The sequence below is a fragment of the Oncorhynchus masou genome, chromosome 8 (assembly GCF_036934945.1).
Source record: "Oncorhynchus masou masou isolate Uvic2021 chromosome 8, UVic_Omas_1.1, whole genome shotgun sequence".
Taxonomy (NCBI): domain Eukaryota; kingdom Metazoa; phylum Chordata; class Actinopteri; order Salmoniformes; family Salmonidae; genus Oncorhynchus; species Oncorhynchus masou.
In genome coordinates, this window is record NC_088219.1 from 8,180,079 (window position 1) to 8,202,170 (window position 22,092).

The window sequence follows — 22,092 nt, forward strand, 5'->3', positions numbered from 1 at the left end:
CTGCCACATCTGACGAGCATCAGAGCCGGTGTCAATCTTAATCCTCTATTGACGCTTTGCTTCTTTGATGGTTCATCTGAGTGCATAGCGGGATTTTCTTATTGGCGTCCAGATCATTGTCCCACTCCTGAAAGTGTCAGTTCTAGCCTTTAGCTCGATGCAGATGTTGCCTGTAATCGATGGCTTCTGGTTGGGATATGTGCGTACGGTCACTATGGGGACGATGTCGTCGATGCACTCATTGATGAAGCCGATGAGTGAGGTGGTATACTCCTCAATGCCATTGGATGAATCCCGTAACATATTCCAGTCTGTGCTAGCTAAACAGTCCTGCTCGTAGCATCCGTGCCATCTGACCACTTCCGTATTGAGCGAGTCACTGGTACTTCCTGCTTTAATTTTAGATTGTTAGCAGGAATCTGGAGGATAGAATTATGGTCAGATTTGCCAAATGGAGGGCGGGGAGAGCTCTGTATGGATCTCTATGGCTGGAGTAAAAGTGGTTTAGAATTGTTTTTCCTCTGGTTGCACACGTGACATGATGGTAAAAATTATTTAAGTTTGCCTGAATTAAAGTCCCCGGCCACTAGGTGCGCTGCTTCTGGGTGAGAATTTTCTTGTTTGCTTATGGCCTTATAAAGTTGGTTTAGTGCGGTCTTAGTGCCAGCGTTTGTCTGTGGTGGTAAATAGATGGCTAGGAATAATATAGATGAGATCTCTTGGTAGATAGTGTGGTCTACAACTTATCATAAGGTACTCTACCTCAGGTGAGTAATACCTCGAGACTTCTTTAGTATTAGACATCGTTCACCAGCTGTTATTGACAAGAAGACACACACCCCCACCCCTCGTTTTACCAGACGTAGCTTCTCTGTTCTACAGGTGCTTGGACAATCCCGCCAGCTCTATATTATCCTTGTTGTCGTTCAGCCATGACTCGGTGAAACACGAGATATTACAATTCTTAATGTCCTGTTGATAGAATAATCGTAATCGTAGGTCATCCATTTTATTTTCAATTCAATTGATTGCATGTTAGCAAGTAGAATTGATGGCAATGGGTTTCTTTATCTTTACTATTTTCTACTGTCACGTGTGCTCCCTCTCCCTAGATTACCAGGCTGCTCGTTATGGCGCACACCTGCCACCATCGTTACACACACCTGCGCGTCTTCAGACTCACCTGGACTTCATATGGACTTAATATGTCACTCCCTGGTTCTTTCCCCAGGCGTTATTGTTTCTGTTCCTGTGTCAGTTCTGTGTGTTGTTCATGTTTCTTCTTTTTGTATTATGTTGTGTGTATTTATTAAAACACTCCCTGAACTTGCTTCCCGACTCTCAGCGCACATCGTTGCACCTACGTTCTAGAATAATAGTATCATAACTATGAAATAACACATGGAGTCATGTAGTAACCAAAAAAGTGTTAAACAAATCAAAATATATTTTTGATTCTTCAGAGTAGCAATCCTTTACCTTGATGACAGCTTTGCACACTCTTGGCATTCTCTCAACCAGCTTTACCTGGAATGATTTTCCAACAGTCTTGAAGGAGTTCCCAAATATGTTGAGCTCTTTTGGCTGCTTTTCCTTCACTCTGCGGTCCAACTCATTCCAAACCATCTCAATTGGGTTGAGGTTGGGTGATTGTGGAGGCCAGGTCATCTGATGCAGCACTCCATCACTCTCCTTCTTGGAGAGTGGCACAGTGGTCTAAGACACTGCATCTCAGTGCTAGAGGAGTCACTACAGACACCCTGGTTCGAATCCAGGCTATCACAACTGACCGTGATTGGGAGTCCCATAGGACGGCACACATTTGACCCAGCGTCTTCCAGGTTTGGCCGGTGTAAGCCGTCATTGTAAATAAGAAAAGGTTGAATAAGAAAAGGTTTAAAAAAACACAGCCTGGAGGTGTGTTGGGTCATCAAGCAGTCTCCTCTGAACAGTTGATGATGAGATGTCTGTTACTTGAAATCTGAGAAGCATTTATTTGGGCTGCATCCACAGAACAACTATCTTTGACTATAGTGTGACCCTCGGAGAGAGTGAAGGTAATGAGAGCTATGAAGGGGCCATGGAGGGCGAGGAGCAGGATCTTGCTAGGTCATTGCTAGGTCATGTGGAATTTGACTGGGAGCCAGTGAATGTGGTGAAGAGTGGGGGTTCCCAGGGTTCGGTGTGTGTGTTGACCCTGGCAGTGGAGTCCTGGACGTACTGGAGTCTATCCAGGACTTTACCGGACCCCGTTGCAGTAGTCCAGATGTGAAGTCACAAAAGCGTTTGAGAGTATCTCTGCTACCGGGTCCGTGAGGGATGGTTGGAGTCCATGATCCTTTGTGTTGCTCACGTTGAGGGAGAGACTGTTGTCTTGACACCACACTGCCAGGTCTCCATTTCCTGTAGTCCATGATCCTTTGTGTTGCTCACGTTGAGGGAGAGACTGTTGTCTTGACACCACACTGCCAGGTCTCTGACCTCCTCCCTATAGCCTGTCTCATTGTCGTCGGTGATCAGTCCTACCAAACTTAATGTTGGTGTTGGAGTCATGCTTGGTCACGCGGTCGTGGATGGACAGGAAGTACCCGGAGTGGGCTGAGAACGCACCCGTTCCGGGCCCCTGTGTTGAGGGTCAGCGTGGCGAATGTGTTGTTGCCTACCCTCACCAGGTACATTTAGGAGTCTCTTATGAGACGTAGGAGTGTGTGATGATACTTTTTATCAGACCTTTTTACAAACAATATCGCATAAGATGTTGCCATAAAAAAAAAAAACTTTAAATGGATTGTGTAAATTCCAGAATCCAGACCGTGGAACTGTAATTTCCCCCAACATTCCAGACATTTCTTTGGAGCTCAGATCAGACGGGGATGAACGTTCCGCTCCATGTTCCTGTTCTCCAGAAGCTCTGGAACACTGAGGGTTCTGTGATCGATGGCTGCTTCACACTGTGTACAGTAATGGTATGTGAGCTAAATATGTTCACTGTGTGTGTGTGTGTGCGTGTGCGTGTGCGTGCGTGCGTGCGTGCGTGCGTGCGTGTCTATGGCGGTAGGTAGGCTAGTGGTTAAGAGCGTCTGCTAAGTAACTCAAATGTAAATGTCCAAGTAAAATGTCAGTCTGTACAGTATATGTACAGTAGGTGGTGGTCCTGGCTTGTCCTGGGCCAGTCCTGGCTGGTCCTGACTAGTCCTGGTCTGGTACTGGGATGGTCCTGGCTGGTCTTGGCTGGTCCTGACTAGTCCTGGTCTGGTACTGGGATGGTCCTGGCTGGTCCTGACTGGTCCTGGTCTGGTACTGGGATGGTCCTGGCTGGTCTTGGCTGGTCCTGACTAGTCCTGGTCTGGTACTGGGATGGTCCTGGCTGGTCCTGGCTGGTCCTGACTAGTCCTGGTCTGGTACTGGGATGGTCCTGGCTGGTCTTGGCTGGTCCTGACTAGTCCTGGTCTGGTACTGGGATGGTCCTGGCTGGTCCTGGCTGGTCCTGACTAGTCCTGGTCTGGTACTGGGATGGTCCTGGCTGGTCCTGGCTGGTCCTGACTAGTCCTGGTCTGGTACTGGGATGGTCCTGGCTGGTCTTGGCTGGTCCTGACTAGTCCTGGTCTGGTACTGGGATGGTCCTGGCTGGTCCTGACTAGTCCTGAGCTGGTCCTGGTCTGGTACTGGGATGGTCCTGGCTGGTCTTGGCTGGTCCTGACTAGTCCTAGTCTGGTCCTGGCTGGTCCTGGCTGGTCCTGACTAGTCCTGGTCTGGTACTGGGATGGTCCTGGCTGGTCTTGGCTGGTCCTGGTCTGGTACTGGGATGGTCCTGGCTGGTCCTGACTAGTCCTGGTCTGGTACTGGGATGGTCCTGGCTGGTCCTGGCTGGTCCTGGTCTGGTACTGGGATGGTCCTGGCTGGTCTTGGCTGGTCCTGGTCTGGTACTGGGATGGTCCTGGCTGGTCCTGACTAGTCCTGGTCTGGTACTGGGATGGTCCTGGCTGGTCCTGACTAGTCCTGGTCTGGTACTGGCTGGTCCTGGCTGGTCTTGGCTGGTCCTGACTAGTCCTGAGCTGGTCCTGGGATGGTCCTGGCTGGTCTTGGCTGGTCCTGGGATGGTCCTGGCTGGTCTTGGCTGGTCCTGACTAGTCCTGAGCTGGTCCTGGTCTGGTACTGGGATGGTCCTGGCTGGTCTTGGCTGGTCCTGGGATGGTCCTGGCTGGTCCATGTGTCTGATTTCTCATGAACTGCAATGCATCTTTAAACTGTCATTTATATAAATCAAATCAAACTTTATTTGTCACATGCTCTGAATACAACAAGTGTAGACTTTACCGTGAAATGTTTACTTACAAGCCCATAACCAACAGTGCAGTTCAAAAAGAGTTAAGAAAATATTTACAAAATAAACTAAAGTAAAACATTATATAAAGTAACACAATAACATTACAATAACAAGGCTATATACAGGGGGTACCGGTACTGAGTCAGTGTGGAGGCTATATACAGGGGGTACCGGTACTGAGTCAGTGTGGAGGCTATATACAGGGGGTACCGGTGCTGAGTCAGTGTCGAGGCTATATACAGGGGGTACCGGTACTGAGTCAGTGTGGAGGCTATATACAGGGGGTACCGGTGCTGAGTCAGTGTGGAGGCTATATACAGGGGGTACCGGTGCTGAGTCAGTGTGGAGGCTATATCCAAGGGGTACCGGTACTGAGTCAGTGTGGAGGCTATATACAGGGGGTACCGGTACTGAGTCAATGTGGAGGCTATATACAGGGGGTACCGGTACTGAGTCAATGTGGAGGCTATATACAGGGCCTGTTCGGCCCACCTTTTCCTGTAGTCCATGATCAGCTCTTTAGTCTTGCTCACATTGAGGGAGAGGTTCTTGTCCTGGCACCACTGCCAGTTCTCTGACCTCCTCCCTACAGGCTGTCTCATCGTTGTCGGTGATCAGGCCTACCACTTTTGTGTCATCAGCAAACTTAATGATGGTGTTGGAGTCATGTTTGGCCACGCAGTCATGGGTGAACAGGGAATACAGGAGGGGACTAAGTACACACCACTGAGGGGCCCCAGTGCTGAGGATCTGCGTGGCAAGACATGTTGTTGCCTACCCTTACCATCTGGGGACGGCCCATCAGGAAATCCAGGATCCAGTTGCAGAGGGAGGTGTTTAGTCCTTAGGTCCTTAGCTTAGTGATGAGATTAGTGGGCAATATGGTGTTGAACGCTGAGCTGTAATCAAGGAACAGCATTCTCACATAAGTGTTAATTTTTTCCAGTTGAGAAAGGGCAGTGAGGAGTGCAATAGAGATTACGTCATCTGTGGATCTGTGGATAGTGTATCCGGGAGGATGCTGTTGATGTGGGCCATGACCAGTCTTTCAACGCACGTCATGGCTACCGACGTGAGTGTGACGGGGCGGTAACCATTTAGTCTGGTTACCTTCGCTTCCTTGGGCACAGGGACTATGGTGGTCCGCTTGAAACATGTAGGTATTACAGACTCGGTCAGGGAGAGGTTGAAAATGTCAGTGAAGACACTTGACAGATGGTCCTCGCATGCTTTGGCTTTCTGAATGTTGACCTGTTTAAAGGTCTTGCTCACATCGGCTACAGAGAGAGTTATCACATAGTCATCCAGAACAGCTGGTTCTGCTCTCGTGCTCACGTCTGGGTTTCCCTTTGTAGTCCGTAATAGTTTTCAAGCCACATCTGACGAGCGTCAGAGCCGGTGTCTCGGACTCGATCTTAACCCTGTATTGACGCTTTGCTTGTTTGTTTGTTGTCTTCAGATGCAGATGTTGCAATGTAATCCACGGCTTCTGGTTGGGAAATGTCGGGGAAGATGTCGTCGATGCACTCATTGATGAAGCCGATGACTGAGGTGGTAAACTCCTCAATGTCATTGGATGAATCCTGGAACATATACCAGTCTGTGCTAGCAAAACAGTCCTGTAGCTTAGCATCTGCGTCATCTGACCAATTCCGTGTTGAGCGAGTCACTGGTGCTACATGCTTTAGTTTTTGCTTCTAAGCATCAGGAGGCTAGAATTATGGTCAGATTTGCCAAATGGAGGGCGAGGAGAGCTCTGTATGGATCTCTGTGGGTGGAGTAAAGGTGGTCTAGATTTTTTTTCCCTCTGGTTGCACATGTGACATGCTGGTAAAAATTTGGTAAAACTGATTTAAGTTTGCCTGCATTAAAGTCCCCGGCCATTAGGAGTGCCGCATCTGGGTGAGCATTTTCTTGTTTGCTTATGGCCTTATAGAGTTGGTTGAGAGTGGTCTTAGTGCCAGCTTCACTCTGTGGTGGTAAATAGATGGCTACGAATAATATAGATGAGACCTCTCTTGGTAGATAGTGTGGTCTACAACTTATCATAAGGTACTCTACCTCAGGTGAGTAATACCTCGAGACTTCTTTAATATTAGACATCGTTCACCAGCTGTTATTGACAAATAGACACACATCCCCACCCTCGTTTTACCAGACGTAGCTTCTCTGTTCTACAGGTGCTTGGACAATCCCGCCAGCTCTATATTATCCTTGTCGTCGTTCAGACACGAATCATTGAAACATAAGATATAACAGTTCTTAATGTCCCATTGGTAGGTTAATCGTATGTCAGGGTTTACCAGAATTGGACCCAGAAGCAGACCAGGACAAGGAGAGTAGGAAGAAGGTGAGTATTTATTTACAAGTGAATGTGAATGGGTAGATATATCCAGGTGGCGTAGTGGGCAGCGGTGGTGAGTTGATGGGAGTAAATAGGTGGATCCAATGGGGTAGCGGAATTCTCCGACGACCAGGCGGGAATGGGGTAAATGATCCGAGTGAGTAACTGAAGACAGAACAAACGGAGGTAAGTTTAAGGCAAGCAATACGTAACAAAAAAAAACAACAAAACAAATTCTATCCAACTTGAGGCTGATACTATGGCACGACATACTGTTCATGGCTAACGATCCGGCAGGGAATGGATGTCAGGTCAGAGCTTTTGAAGGGGAGAGGTGATGATCAGGACAGGTGTGCAGATTACTGATGGGATACAGGTGCGGGTGAACATCGATCTCCCAACAAGCTAATTCGCCCGGCAACCAGACAGGGTGCGTTCCAGGACACCGGAAACACACTCCAGGACAGAAACACAGGCAAACACAGACTCAGGAAGCGGGATTCGTGACATCGTAATCATAGGTCATCAATTTTATTTTCCAACGATTGCATGTTAGCAAGTAGAATTGATGGCAGTGGGAGTTTACTCGCTCGCCTACGGATTCTCAAAATGCAGCCCGATCTGCATCCTCTTTTTCCGTCCTCAAACAACTCAAAAGAACCAACAAAATAACACAAAAGATGGCAGATCATATTCTGTTGCAGAGAAAATACGTTTAGATAGAACGATAGAGATGGGTGAGGGAGGGAGGAAAAAAGCATGACTTCATACTTCTCTGTGGAATGTGTGTTTAATGAAGCTTGTCATTCTACAGCCTAACCATAACCCTGTCTTTACTTTAAGAAGCTGACTGAACAGATTCTGCTGATAGGAAGAGACGCTTAGGGAGAGAGAGGGAGAGAGAGAGAGCGAGAGGAGGTGGAGGAGGAGGGAGAGATAGAGTGAGGTAAAAAGTGACTTCATTCTTCTCTGAGGAATGTATGTTTAAGGTGAAAGAATCCATAGCCTGAAGTGAAGTTATATTTATAAGGGAGCAAGGGGGGTGATGTACCTCTCACTCTTTCTCTCCCTCTCTCCCTCTCATACACACATTCCACTCCACACCTGCACAGATGTTGCCTACTCCTCATTACCTGTCTGTCAAACCAGTCCTCTCCTTCTCCTCCTCACGGTTTAATGAGGTAGTAAAGGAAGAAGACTGATCATTCTGTCCTTAACACCGAACACCCCTCTCTCTCTCTCTCTCTCTCTCTCTCTCTCTCTCTCCTTCCTCTCCCCTCCTCTCTCTCCCATCCTCTCGTTCTCCCTCTCACAGTCCCTCCTCATTCTCCCCTCTCTCTCTCTCTTGGAGGTAAACCCCCCTCCCCTATCTCCCCATCTCAGCCTTATGACATGCAAACACATGTTGTTCTCTGCTGGGTTTTCTTCTGTCGGCTGAAGGGACCAGTGGCAGTATCACAGGGCTCATAGTGGACACTGGGATGGTATGGACCTGCCTTACCAAGGATAATACAGCTGCACCTACTCTCCTCGGGACTGTAAATCCACTGGAATTCTCTCTTCTTGTTGTCTCTCTCTTCAGCTGGGGTCTGGGTTCTGGAGTCTGGAGTCTGGGGTCTAGGGCTGGGTTCTGGGTTCTGGGGTCTGGGTTCTGGAGTCTGGGGTCTGGGGGCTGGGTTCTGGAGTCTGGGTTCTGGGGTCTGGGTTCTGGAGTCTGGGTTCTGGGGTCTGGGTTCTGGGGTCTGGGTTCTGGGGTCTGGGTTCTGGGGTCTGGGTTCTGGAGTCTGGGGTCTGGGGTCTGGACAGTTCATCTTTCAGTCCTTAACAACCTCTCCTGCACAGTCTCAGATACAGGTAAGAAAATACTACAGATTAATTTGATTAATTCTCTGTCATGTTCTCTCTGTCTCTCTCTCTCTCTCTCTCTCTCTCTCTCTGTCTCTCTCTCTCTCTGTGCCTCTCTGTCTCTCTCTCACTTTCTCTCTCTCTCTCTTTCTGTCTCTCTCTCTCTTTCTCTCTCTGTGCCTCTCTGTCTCTCTGTCTCTCCTCTCTCTCCTCTCTCTCTGTGCCTCTCTGTCTCTCTCCCTCTCTCTCTGTGCCTCTCTCTCTGTGCCTCTCTCTCTCTCTCCCTCTCTCTCTGTGCCTCTCTCTCTCTCTCCCTCTCTCTCTGTGCCTCTCTCTCTCTCTCTCTCTCTGTGCCTCTCTGTTTCTCTCTCTCTTTCTCTCTCTCTCTCTCTCTCTCTCTTTCTCTCTCTCTCTCTCTGTGCCTCTGTCTCGTGCTTTTCTTATGATATCCTACAGAACATTGTTTCAGTTAAAAGGTAAGCCAGCAGGTATTATTAGCATAGACGTGTGTTATAGATGGGATCAATTCCAACTAAAATTCAAGTCAATGTAGGAAATTAGGCATCAGTTGTTGATCCACCACCACATTATTTGAAAACGACAAGGACAAAACATGCACAACTACTCTGCCTATGCTGAAACCGGGTCAGGGAACACAAATATCGGGAATAGCCACCAAGGAAAAGTAGACTTAAACAGGCATTGACAAGGTTACCCCTCCCGGTGTGGAGCTGAGAGAACATGTAGGCTGTAGCATGACTTCCCTGTTTGGAGACAGTTTAAAGTTTAGAGTTTAAAGGTACGTTGCTGTGGGGGGGTTTCAAGCTGTTGATGGGGTTAGAGAGGTCTTTGAATAATGAATGTAATTCTTTGTTTTTGAAGCAGGTCATAAATCAATTCAGTTTTATGCAGAATTCTCAGCGCTGAACCTTGAGAGTCAGAAACTGATCCAGACTTGAAACAGATGTGATGTTTCGTCCCGATCAAATCTGGAGAATCAGATTTAAATGGCAAATTTAAATGTAACTGATTTTTCTACTTATTCTGCCCCCCCCCTCCCCATTCTCAACTATTCTTGAGGAAAATTACCCACTTTATTTTTGTTCAAATGAATAACAAATGTTTTAGTCTGTGTTCAGTTTCAAGTCATGTCGCTGTTGACCTATAGGACTAAACAGAATATTGAACTGTTCCCTGTGCAGATAACAAGGCCTTTACAGCCCATTTAGGAAACATTGACCAGAACTGACCACTGAGGCTTCATGATAGGATCTCCAACCAGTTACCATGGCGATGTGTGAAAGACCAGTAGACACTCTTCCAGTCAGTCATCAACCCCCTCACAGACACGGCCAGACTCTGGACACAGTGACCGTTCTACTGGAGGATATACAGGGTCACCGTGAGGTTGAAGGTCAGGGTCAGGGGTTGAGGTTACCTCTGTAGTGCAGTGTTGTGATGGCCTGAGCCCCGTGTCCACACCACCTCCCTGGGGGATCAGGAGACCCAGAGCCCATGAACAGGGCATCTACTCAGGCCCAAACCACAACGAACAGAGATCTAGATGAGGTGGACATGGACCATAGGCCTCCCTGTGAAGCAGATCCCATAGAGAGTGGACTGACCCTGGGTCAGATGTGGGACATGTACGAGGTGGACCAGACCTCCACGATGAGCTGTGATACTGAGGTGGAGCTTGGGACGGGGACTGAGACGACTCCACACATACTGGTGTGTCCTACAGTGTCTGGTCTGGTCACAGAGGTGAATGGACGCGCTGGGAAACAACGTGTTAGAGAGCCTGTAGAGGAGAGGGAGAGGCCTAAGGAGACCCCTTCTCCACCCTCCTCTCCAGTCTCTTCTCCGCCCCTCTCTCCTGGCCAGACTCTGGGACATGTTACCCTTGATACCCCCCAGGAAAGGTGTCTAGATGCCCCAGGGCCAGGCAAGGGTAGTTCCATGGACCTGTTCTGTATCGTAAAACACAAACCCAGCGCTATCGTGTTCTCTGGAGACGACAACATCGACAACGTCAGCCCACCTCGAGTCTTCGTCACCCAGAGCCTCGATGGAGAGGAGTCTTTCTCGGGCGATGATGATGAGGGTGGCGATGATGTGGAGGAGGAAGAGGAGGAAGAGAAGGATGAAGAGATCCCTGAACTGCCGCAGTATAAGGAGTTCCTAGTCAGCCGTCGCCGTAGAAACGTGAGCAGGAACAGGAAGAGGCAGAGGAAAGGACAGGAACTCCCGCCCACTGGCTCTCTGATTGACCTGGGCTCCACCAATAAGACCAGGTTAAAGGCCAAGGAGGAAGAAGATGAGGAAGAGGAGGAGGAGGAAGAAGAGGCTGAAAGGAGACGGGTGAGAAAATCAGTACTATTCTATATTCACCACTAGAGGGCGCCATTATTACATTTCTCTCACTGAAATAACTGCCTTTATACGATTGTGTGTGTGTGTGTGTGTGTGTGTGTGTGTGTGTGTGTGTGTGTGTGTGTGTGTGTGTGTGTGTGTGTGTGTGTGTGTGTGTGTGTGTGTGTGTGTGTGAGGGAGGGAGGGAGAAAATATAAAAGAGAGAGGTTTGGCCGGCATTCTCGAATTCTGCTCATTTTTCTCTGGTCAGCCCTGGCATTCCCAGCATGCAATGTGCAAGCATGCGTTCTGTGAGTGTGAGCGTGCTCCTGACCACATTCTCACACCTGTCAGCGAGGTCCGGCCGGGGCTCCTGGCAGGTTCTCCTAACGTTCCACTGGCAGGTTCTCCTAATGTTCCACTGGCAGGTTCTCCTAATGTTCCACTGGCAGGTTCTCCTAACGTTCCACTGGCAGGTTCTCCTAACGTTCCACTGGCAGGTTCTCCTAATGTTCCACTGGCAGGTTCTCCTATCGTTCCACTGGCAGGTTCTTCTAACGTTCCACTTGCACGTTTTCCTAGATCTGTTCTCCTCTGGCACAGTGTTGTTTAGTGCTGGCTCGTCATGAAAGGATGTTGTGTGTGTGTGTGTGTGGTGTATTTGTGGTGTGGTGTGTGTGTGTGTGTGTGGTGTATTTGTGGTGTATGTGTGATGTATTTGTGGTGTGTGGTATATGTGTGGTGTTGTGTGTGTGTGTGTGGTGTATTTGTGGTGTGTGGTGTATTTGTGGTGTGTGGTGTATGTGTGGTGTGTGTGTGTGTGCGGTGTGTGTGTGGTGTATTTGTGGTGTGTGGTGTATGTGTGATGTATGTGCGGTGTGTGTGTGGTGTATTTGTGGTGTGTTGTGTATGTGTGATGTGTGGTGTATGTGTGGTGTGTGTGTGTGTGTGGTGTATGTGTGGTGTGAGGTGTATGTGTGGTGTGTGTGTGTGCGGTGTGTGTGTGGTGTATTTGTGGTGTGTGGTGTATGTGTGATGTATGTGCGGTGTGTGTGTGGTGTGTGTGTGTGTGTGGTGTGAGTGTGGTGTGTGGAGTGTGGTGTGTGTGTGGAGTGTGGTGTGTGTGTGTGTGTGTGTGTGTGTGTGTGTGTGTGTGTGTGTGTGGTGTGTGTGTGATGTGTGTGTGGAGTGTGGTGTATGTGTGGTGTGTGTGTGTGTGTGTGTGTGTGTGTTTGTGTGTGTGTGTGTGTGTGTGTGTGGTGTGTGTGTGGTGTGTGTGTGGTGTGTGTGTGGTGTGTGTGTGTGTGTGTGTGTGTGTGTGTGTGTGTGTGTGTGTGGTGTGTGTGTGTGGTGTATTTGTGGTGCGTGTGTGTGTGTGTGTGTGTGGTGTATGTGTGGTGTGTCTGTGTGTCTGTGTGTCTGTGTGTGTGTGTGTGTGTGTGTGTGTGTGTGTGTGTGTGTGTGTGTGTGTGTGTGTGTGTGTGTGTGTGTGTCTGTGTGTGTGTGTGTGTGTGTGTGTGTGTGTGTGGTGTATTTGTGGTGTATGTGTGGTGTGGTGTGGTGTATTTGTGGTGTGTGTGTGGTGTATGTGGTGTGTGTGTGTGTGTGTGTGTGGTGTGTGTGTGTGTCTTTATATTTGGATAACAGTGTATGATTTTCTTCTGTATAGTAATAGTGTTCTGGGTGCCTTGCACCCTATTCCATATATAGTGCACTACTTTTGACCAGGACCCATAGACTCTCGTCTAAAGTAGTGCAGTATATAGGGAATAGGGTGCCATAGGGCTCTGGTCTAAAGTAGTGCACTATATAGGGAATAGGGTGCCATAGGGCACTGGTCTAAAGTCGTGCACTATATAGGGAATATAGTGCCATAGGGCTCTGGTCTAAAGTAGTGCAGTATATAGGGAATAGGGTGCCATAGGGCACTGGTCTAAAGTAGTGCACTATATAGGGAATCGAGTCTCAATAGTGCTCTGGGCCGTTAAAAGACTACTACTCTTCAGGGTTCCATATCAGATGCAGACCAGGGTTTTAAAGTCAGTGATTGACAGAGTGAAGAGAAAACTGTTTGTGTCTGGACGTCTCTGTGTGGTGGTTGGCTGTATGTGGATGAAAGCCATCGGCACCATTCGTTCCTATGTGAAGACTCAGTAGTGGGTTGAAGACAAATGACGTCAGGTAATAAGATGAGGTCTCATGAAGTCATAGGATGGAGTTCAGCTCAGTGCTGCCCCCTCTAATTGAAGGCCGGCCGGGGTACTGCAGGCTGGCGTTAGCAACTAAATGTTCCTCATAACTTCTTCTGTGTGTGATTTTAAAATAATCCGTTCAAGGAACATACATCTTGTGTATTAGAAGTAATTATTGGTATCAATATTGAACACAAAGATTGTCATTTTTCCATTCACTATAATGGTAGATCCTGTTTTCTGCTAATAATGCCTGCAGTACCTCGGTCGACCATGAAACTTCCATGGCTTCTGTTATGGTTATCCATGTCTGTCAGAATGACTAGTCAGGGTGGAATCAGTTTAGTAACTAGTAGTAGTCAGTAAAGAAGAGTTAGTAAATACGACTGGTTAATAGTAAATAAGACTGGTTAGTAGTAAATAAGACTGGTTAGTAGTAAATAAGACTGGTTAATAGTAAATAAGACTGATTAATAAGACTGGTTAATAAGACTGGTTAATAGTAAATAAGACTGGTTAGTAGTAAATAAGACTGGTTAGTAGTAAATAAGACTGGTTAGTAGTAAATAACACTGGTTAATAGTAAATAAGACTGATTAATAAGACTGGTTAATAAGACTGGTTAATAGTAAATAAGACTGGTTAGTAGTAAATAAGACTGGTTAGTAGTAAATAAGACTGGTTAATAGTAAATAAGACTGGTTAGTAGTAAATAAGACTGGTTAATAGTAAATAAGACTGATTAATAAGACTGGTTAATAAGACTGGTTAATAGTAAATAAGACTGGTTAGTAGTAAATAAGATGGGTTAATAGTAAATAAGACTGGTTAATAGTAAATAAGACTGGTTAGTAGTAAATAAGATGGGTTAATAGTAAATAAGACTGGTTAATAGTTAATAAGACTGGTTAATAGTAAATAAGACTGATTAATAAGACTGGTTAATAAGACTGGTTAGTAGTAAATAAGACGGGTTAATAGTAAATAAGACTGGTTAGTAGTAAATAAGACTGGTTAATAGTAAATAAGACTGGTTAGTAGTAAATAAGACAGGTTAATAAGACTGGTTAATAGTAAATAAGACTGGTTAATAAGACTGGTTAATAGTAAATAAGACTGGTTAATAGTAGATAAGACTGGTTACTAGTAAATAAGACTGGTTAATAGTAAATAACACTGGTTAGTAGTAAATAGGACTGGTTAGTAGTAAATAGGACTGGTTAGTAGTAAATAAGACTGGTTAGTAGTAAATAAGACTGGTTAATAAGACAACTTAATAGTAAATAAGAATGGTTAATAGTAAATACGACTGGTTAGTAGTAAATAAGACAGGTTAGTAGTAAATAAGACTGGTTAATAGTAAATACGACTGGTTAGTAGTAAATAAGACAGGTTAGTAGTAAATAAGACTGGTTAATAGTAAATACGACTGGTTAGTAGTAAATAAGACTGGTTAATAGTAAATAAGACTGGTTAGTAGTAAATAAGACTGGTTAGTAGTAAATAAGACTGGTTAATAAGACTGGTTAATAGTAAATAAGACTGGTTAATAGTAAATAAGACTGGTTAGTAGTAAATAAGACTGGTTAATAGTAAATAAGACTGGTTAATAGTAAATAAGACTGGTTAGTAGTAAATAAGACTGGTTAGTAGTAAATAAGACTGGTTAGTAGTAAATAAGACTGGTTAATAGTAAATAAGACTGGTTAGTAGTAAATAAGACTGGTTAATAGTAAATATGACTGGTTAATAAGACTGGTTAATAGTAAATAAGACTGGTTAGTAGTAAATAAGACTGGTTAGTAGTAAATAAGACTGGTTAGTAGTAAATAAGACTGGTTAATAGTAAATAAGACTGGTTAGTAGTAAATAAGACTGGTTAGTAGTAAATAAGACTGGTTAATAAGACTGGTTAATAGTAAATAAGACTGGTTAATAGTAAATAAGACTGGTTAGTAGTAAATAAGACTGGTTAATAGTAAATACGACTGGTTAGTAGTAAATAAGACGGGTTAGTAGTAAATAAGACTGGTTAGTAGTAAATAAGACTGGTTAGTAGTAAATAAGACTGGTTAATAGTAAATAAGACTGGTTAGTAGTAAATAAGACTGGTTAATAGTAAATATGACTGGTTAGTAGTAAATAAGACTGGTTAATAGTAAATAAGACTAGTTTGTAGCAAATAAGACTGGTTAGTAGTAAATAAGACTGGTTAATAGTAAATAAGACTGGTTAATAGTAAATAAGACTGGTTAGTAGTAAATAAGACTGGTTAATAGTAAATAAGACTAGTTTGTAGCAAATAAGACTGGTTAGTAGTAAATAAGACTGGTTAATAGTAAATAAGACTGGTTAATAGTAAATAAGACTGGTTAGTAGTAAATAAGACTGGTTAATAGTAAATACGACTGGTTAGTAGTAAATAAGACGGGTTAGTAGTAGATAAGACTGGTTAGTAGTAAATAAGACGGGTTAGTAGTAAATAAGACAGGTTAGTAGTAAATAAGACTGGTTAGTAGTAAATAAGACTCGTTAGTAGTAAATAAGACTGGTTAGTAGTAAATAAGACTGGTTAATAGTAAATACGACTGGTTAGTAGTAAATAAGACTGGTTAATAGTAAATAAGACTGGTTAGCAGTAAATACGACTGGTTAGTAGTAAATAAGACTGGTTAATAAGACTGGTTAATAGTAAATAAGACTGAATAAGCTGGTTGGTTCGGTGTAACGGTTAGGGTTAGGCAGGTCAATTGATAGTCAATGTCTATCTGGGAATTGTATTGTGGTGAATCACTCTGTCTCTCCGTGACTTTATGACCTCTAGGGTTCAGATGTCAACTGTGACTCAATCAGATTAAGGGTCACTCCCTCTGGTCGGTCAGGATCCCCAGCGAGGATCTCCCTCCCTCCCTCCCTCCCTCCCCCTCCCTCCCTCCCTCCCTCCCTCCCTCCCTCCCTCCCTCCCTCCCCTCCCTCCCTCCCTCCCTCCCTCCCTCCCTCCCTCCCCCTTAATGCATGTCCCCCCTCCCCCCATAACCCCTGTCCCCCCCTCCCCCCATAACGCATGTCCCCCCTTCCCCATAACCCATGTCCTCCCCCATAACCCATGTTCTCCCCCATAACGCATGTCCCCCCCCCTTCTCCATAACCCATGTCCCCCCCCTCCCCCCCATAACACATGCCCCCCCTTCCCCATAACCCATGTCCCCCCCTCCCCCATAACGCATGTCCCCCCTCCCCCCCATAACCCATGTCCTCCCCCATAACGCATAACCCCCCCCCCATAACGCATGTCCCCCACCCCCCTTCCCCATAAGGCATGCCCCCCTTCTTCCCCATAACCCATGTTCCCTCCCTCCCTCAACCTTTAGGGCTGAGGGGACACCTACTGAATGAGAGGCTTGTGGGAGGGTATTTGATGGAGTGTAAAGGGACAGAGAGAGAGATCTAACTCCAACATGGTTGCCCTTTAAATCTAGCCATCGCTGCCACTAACAGGGATGTTGAGGATTTGTTTTGAATACTTAACTTCAATTCCCCAGCCCTTTTCTCTCTCTCTCTCCAGGCCCTGATTGGTCACCTGACTGAGTGAGGTACTTGTTCACTGGTCGGTCCTCCAGGAAATGAACAAGCTACTTTGTTTCAACCCCAGAGTTCTTAGGGGCAGATAGCAGCACATCGGGTCTCTTTGAGGAGCTGGTTTACGCGTGCAATCGCGCACACACACACTCACGCACGCACGCACACATACACACACACACACACACACACACACACACACACACACACACACACACACACACACACACACACACACACACACACACACACACACACACACACACACACACACACACCAACAAGTACCCCACATCCCCAGCCCTACTACTCAGATCGTGTCGACCATTTTGTGAAATATCTTCCTTTATGATTTGGTGGTCAAGCCATTTCCTGTGAGCCTGTGACCCCAGATCTCCAGATTCCTACAGAGACACAGCGGACTGACTCTGTACCGTGGATGCTATTTATAACCTGCTGGGGAAGAGAGGAGGGTGAGGGGGGGAGGAGAGAAAAGGGGAGAGGAGTGAGGGAGAGGACAGAGGGAGATGGAGAAGAGGGGGGGGCGGAGGGAGGGAGGGAGGGGAGCAGACGTGGAGTAGGGGAATTTCAATTGGCTATGAATGGCAACACACACACACACACACACACACACACACACACACACACACACACACACACACACACACACACACACACCCTTCTACTCTCTCACAGTGCATCTCTTTCATAGTTTATGAAATGTTAATGTGTGTCCCTCCAACCTCAGTTTATCAACAGATGACTGGGCTCTGAAAGCATCAGTGTGTTTCAACTGTAGTTTATCCACAGAGGAATGGGCTCTAGCCTCTTCTGCCAGTCTCCTCTACCAGCCTCCTCTACCAGCCTCCTCTACCAGTCTCCTCTACCAGCCTCTTCTACCAGCCTCTTTTCTACCAGCCTCCTCTACCAGCCTCTTCTACCAGCCTCTTCTACCAGCCTCCTCTACCAGCCTCCTCTACCAGCCTCCTCTACCAGTCTCCTCTACCAGCCTCTTCTACCAGTCTCCTCTACCAGCCTATTCTACCAGCCTCCTCTACCAGTCTCCTCTACCAGTCTCTAGTGCCAGATTCCTCTACCAGCCTCTTCTACCAGCCTCCTCTACCAGCCTCCTCTACCAGCCTCCTCTACCAGTCTCCTCTACCAGCCTCTTCTACCAGTCTCTTCTACCAGCCTCCTCTACCAGTCTCCTCTACCAGTCTCCTCTACCAGTCTCTTCTGCCAGTCTCCTCTACCAGCCTCCTCTACCAGTCTCCTCTACCAGCCTCTTCTACCAGCCTCCTCTACCAGTCTCCTCTACCAGTCTCCTCTACCAGCCTCCTCTACCAGCCTCCTCCTCCAGCATCTTCTACCAGCCTCCTCTACCAGCCTCCTCTACCAGCCTCCTCCTCCAGCCTCTTCTACCAACCTCCTCTACCAGCCTCCTCTACCAACCTCCTCTACCAGCCTCCTCTGTTTACCTTGTGTATGGCCCACTCCGTGTTTGCTTGGGCAAGTGCCAGGCTTTTTTGGGGCTTAATCTGGTCACATTATAACATGTGTGTGTGTGTGTGTGTGTGTGTGTGTGTCTCTGTCGTTGTCTCTGTCGGTGTCTCTGTGGTGTGGCACAGTCCCCGTGGTGTGATTCTATGAGTCAGCTGATGAGGAAGTTGGATCAGCTCAATCTGGACATACAGGAAGCACTCAGCGCTGCTAGCTCCTCCCACTCTGACAACGACCAACCAGAAACACAACAACCAGAACTGGTAAGTCCGATAGAACACAGACATACATTCTGATAGAACACAGACATACAGTCTGATAGAACACAGACAGTCTGATAGAACACAGACAGTCTGATAGAACACAGACATACAGTCTGATAGAACACAGACATACAGTCTGATAGAACACAGACAGTCTGATAGAACACAGACAGTCTGATAGAACACAGACATACAGTCTGATAGAACACAGACAGTCTGATAGAACACAGACAGTCTGATAGAACACAGACAGTCTGATAGAACACATACAGATAGTCTGATAGAACACAGACAGACATTCTGATAGAACACAGACAGTCTGATAGAACACATACAGACAGTCTGATAGAACACAGACATACAGTCTGATAGAACACAGACAGTCTGATAGAACACAGACATGCAGTCTGATAGAACACAGACAGACAGTCTGATAGAACACAGACAGTCTGATAGAACACAGACAGTCCGATAGAACACAGACATGCAGTCTGATAGAACACAGACATACAGTCTGATAGAACACAGACAGTCTGATAGAACACAGACAGTCCGATAGAACACAGACAGTCCGATAGAACACAGACAGTCTGATAGAACACAGACATGCAGTCTGATAGAACACAGACATACAGTCTGATAGAACACAGACAGTCTGATAGAACACAGACATGCAGTCTGATAGAACACAGACATACAGTCTGATAGAACACAGACAGTCTAATAGAACACAGACATACAGTCTGATAGAACACAGACAGTCCGATAGAACACAGACAGTCCGATAGAACACAGACATGCAGTCTGATAGAACACAGACATACAGTCTGATAGAACACAGACAGTCTGATAGAACACAGACATACAGTCTGATAGAACACAGACAGTCCGATAGAACACAGACAGTCCGATAGAACACAGACAGTCTGATAGAACACAGACAGTCTGATAGAACACAGACATGCAGTCTGATAGAACACAGACATACAGTCTGATAGAACACAGACAGTCTGATAGAACACAGACAGTCTGATAGAACACAGACATACAGTCTGATAGAACACAGACAGTCTGATAGAACACAGACAGTCCGATAGAACACAGACATGCAGTCTGATAGAACACAGACATACAGTCTGATAGAACACAGACATACAGTCTGATAGAACACAGACAGTCTGATAGAACACAGACAGTCTGATAGAACACAGACAGTCTGATAGAACACAGACATACAGTCTGATAGAACACAGACAGTCTGATAGAACACAGACAGTCCGATAGAACACAGACATGCAGTCTGATAGAACACAGACAGTCTGATAGAACACAGACATACAGTCTGATAGAACACAGACAGTCTGATAGAACACAGACAGTCTGATAGAACACAGACAGTCTGATAGAACACAGACATACAGTCTGATAGAACACAGACAGTCTGATAGAACACAGACAGTCCGATAGAACACAGACATGCAGTCTGATAGAACACAGACATACAGTCTGATAGAACACAGACATACAGTCTGATAGAACACAGACAGTCTGATAGAACACAGACAGTCTGATAGAACACAGACATACATTCTGATAGAACACAGACATACATTCTGATAGAACACAGACAGTCTGATAGAACACAGACATACATTCTGATAGAACACAGACATACATTCTGATAGAACACAGACATACAGTCTGATAGAACACAGACATGCAGTCTGATAGAACACATACAGTCTGATAGAACACAGACAGACATTCTGATAGAACACAGACAGTCTGATAGAACACAGACAGTCTGATAGAACACAGACATGCAGTCTGATAGAACACATACAGTCTGATAGAACACAGACATACAGTCTGATAGAACACATACAGTCTGACACATACACACACACACACACACACACACACACACACACACACACACACACACACACACACACACACACACACACACACACACACACACACACACACACACACACACACACACACACACACACACGTTCCTCAGCCAGCGTGTTGCCATGCGTGCAGACAACTATTCTGCCTCAGTTTAATCTATGGTTGAATTAATTAACAGTAATTGTTTGGATGCAACCCAAACCTGTTGTTTTCCATCATTAAATGTTTGTATAAATCTGTCTGTGTGTGGTGGGTGTGGGAGTGTGGGGGGTGTGGGGGGTGGGGTATGCAGTGTGTGTGTTTTGGTCTACCTTCATCTGGCTTCCAGGCGGAAACTCAGCATTAATCCCTTAACGAGGGGAACTCGTAACTTCAACCAATCTGGCAACACAGTAGAGTACAGTTCCAACCCAACTAACCAGCTAACCAACCTGCTAACCCAACTAACCAGCTAACCAACCAGCTAACCAACCAACCGGCTAACCAACAAGCTAACCGACCAATCAGCTATCCAGCGAACCAACCAACCAACCAGCTAACCAACCAACCAGCTAACCAACAAGCTAACCGACCAATCAGCTATCCAGCGAACCAACAAACCAGCTAACCAACCAACCAACCAGCTAACCAACCAACCAGCTAACCAACCAACCAGCTAACCTGGTTCGAGCCCAGATAGGGGCGAGGAGAGGGTCCCTGGTTCGAGCCCAGGTAGGGGCGAGAAGAGGGTCCCTGGTTCGAGCCCAGGTAGGGGCGAGGAGAGGGTCCCTGGTTCGTGCCCAGATAGGAGTAAGGAGAGGGTCCCTGGTTCAAGCCCAGGTAGGGGCGAGGAGAGGGTCCCTGGTTCGAGCCCAGGTAGGGGCGAGGAGAGGGTCCCTGGTTCGAGCCCAGGTAGGGGCGAGAAGAGGGTCCCTGGTTCGAGCCCAGGTAGGGGCGAGGAGAGGGTCCCTGGTTCGAGCCCAGATAGGAGTAAGGAGAGGGTCCCTGGTTCAAGCCCAGGTAGGGGCGAGGAGAGGGTCCCTGGTTCGAGCCCAGGTAGGGGCGAGGAGAGGGTCCCTGGTTCGAGCCCAGATAGGAGTAAGGAGAGGGTCCCTGGTTCAAGCCCAGGTAGGGGTGAGGAGAGGGTCCCTGGTTCGAGCCCAGGTAGGGGCGAGGAGAGGGTCCCTGGTTCGAGCCCAGGTAGGGGCGAGGAGAGGAACAGAAGCTATTCTGTTACACAAACAACCAACTAACCAACAGCAACAATCTTCAGGATTCCCTAATTGTTTGAAACAATCTTTATCTTGGGCCAAACTGGCAACCCAACACACCAGCCGCAATGCAAATCAAGAATCCTCAGCATTTTAGGTTCTCCTCCATCAAATACATATGTTTCTGAGGACCGACCTGGCAACCTACCTGGCAGTAAATAAACGTGAATAATACTGAACTACATGCTTGGCTTGGCTGTTGGCAGGTTAGCTTTACTTAAGTTAATCAAACAATCACATTTGATTTGGTTAGCACTTTATACAAATGCATTTGTCATAACGTGCTTAGTCCACAGCAACCCAGGCCGAAATCCCTTATAGAGTTTACAGAGGCAATATGAAGGAAATAAACACAGACTGGTAGACCTCATATCTAAAACTTCTTCATCTCAGAGAATCACACAGACAGTCCTCTATATGACCCCTGACCTACCGTGTACCCTCCACACAAAGGGCAGTCCTCCATGTGACCCCTGACCTACCGTGTACCCTCCACACAAAGGACAGTCCTCCATGTGACCCC

At 46.6% G+C, this 22,092-nt stretch overlaps 1 pseudogene; it reads left to right on the forward strand.

The window, feature by feature from the left end:
- The first annotated feature begins 10,446 nt into the window (after window positions 1-10,446).
- Window positions 10,447-22,092, forward strand: part of LOC135543722 (stAR-related lipid transfer protein 13-like) — a 144,930-nt pseudogene continuing 133,284 nt past the window's right edge.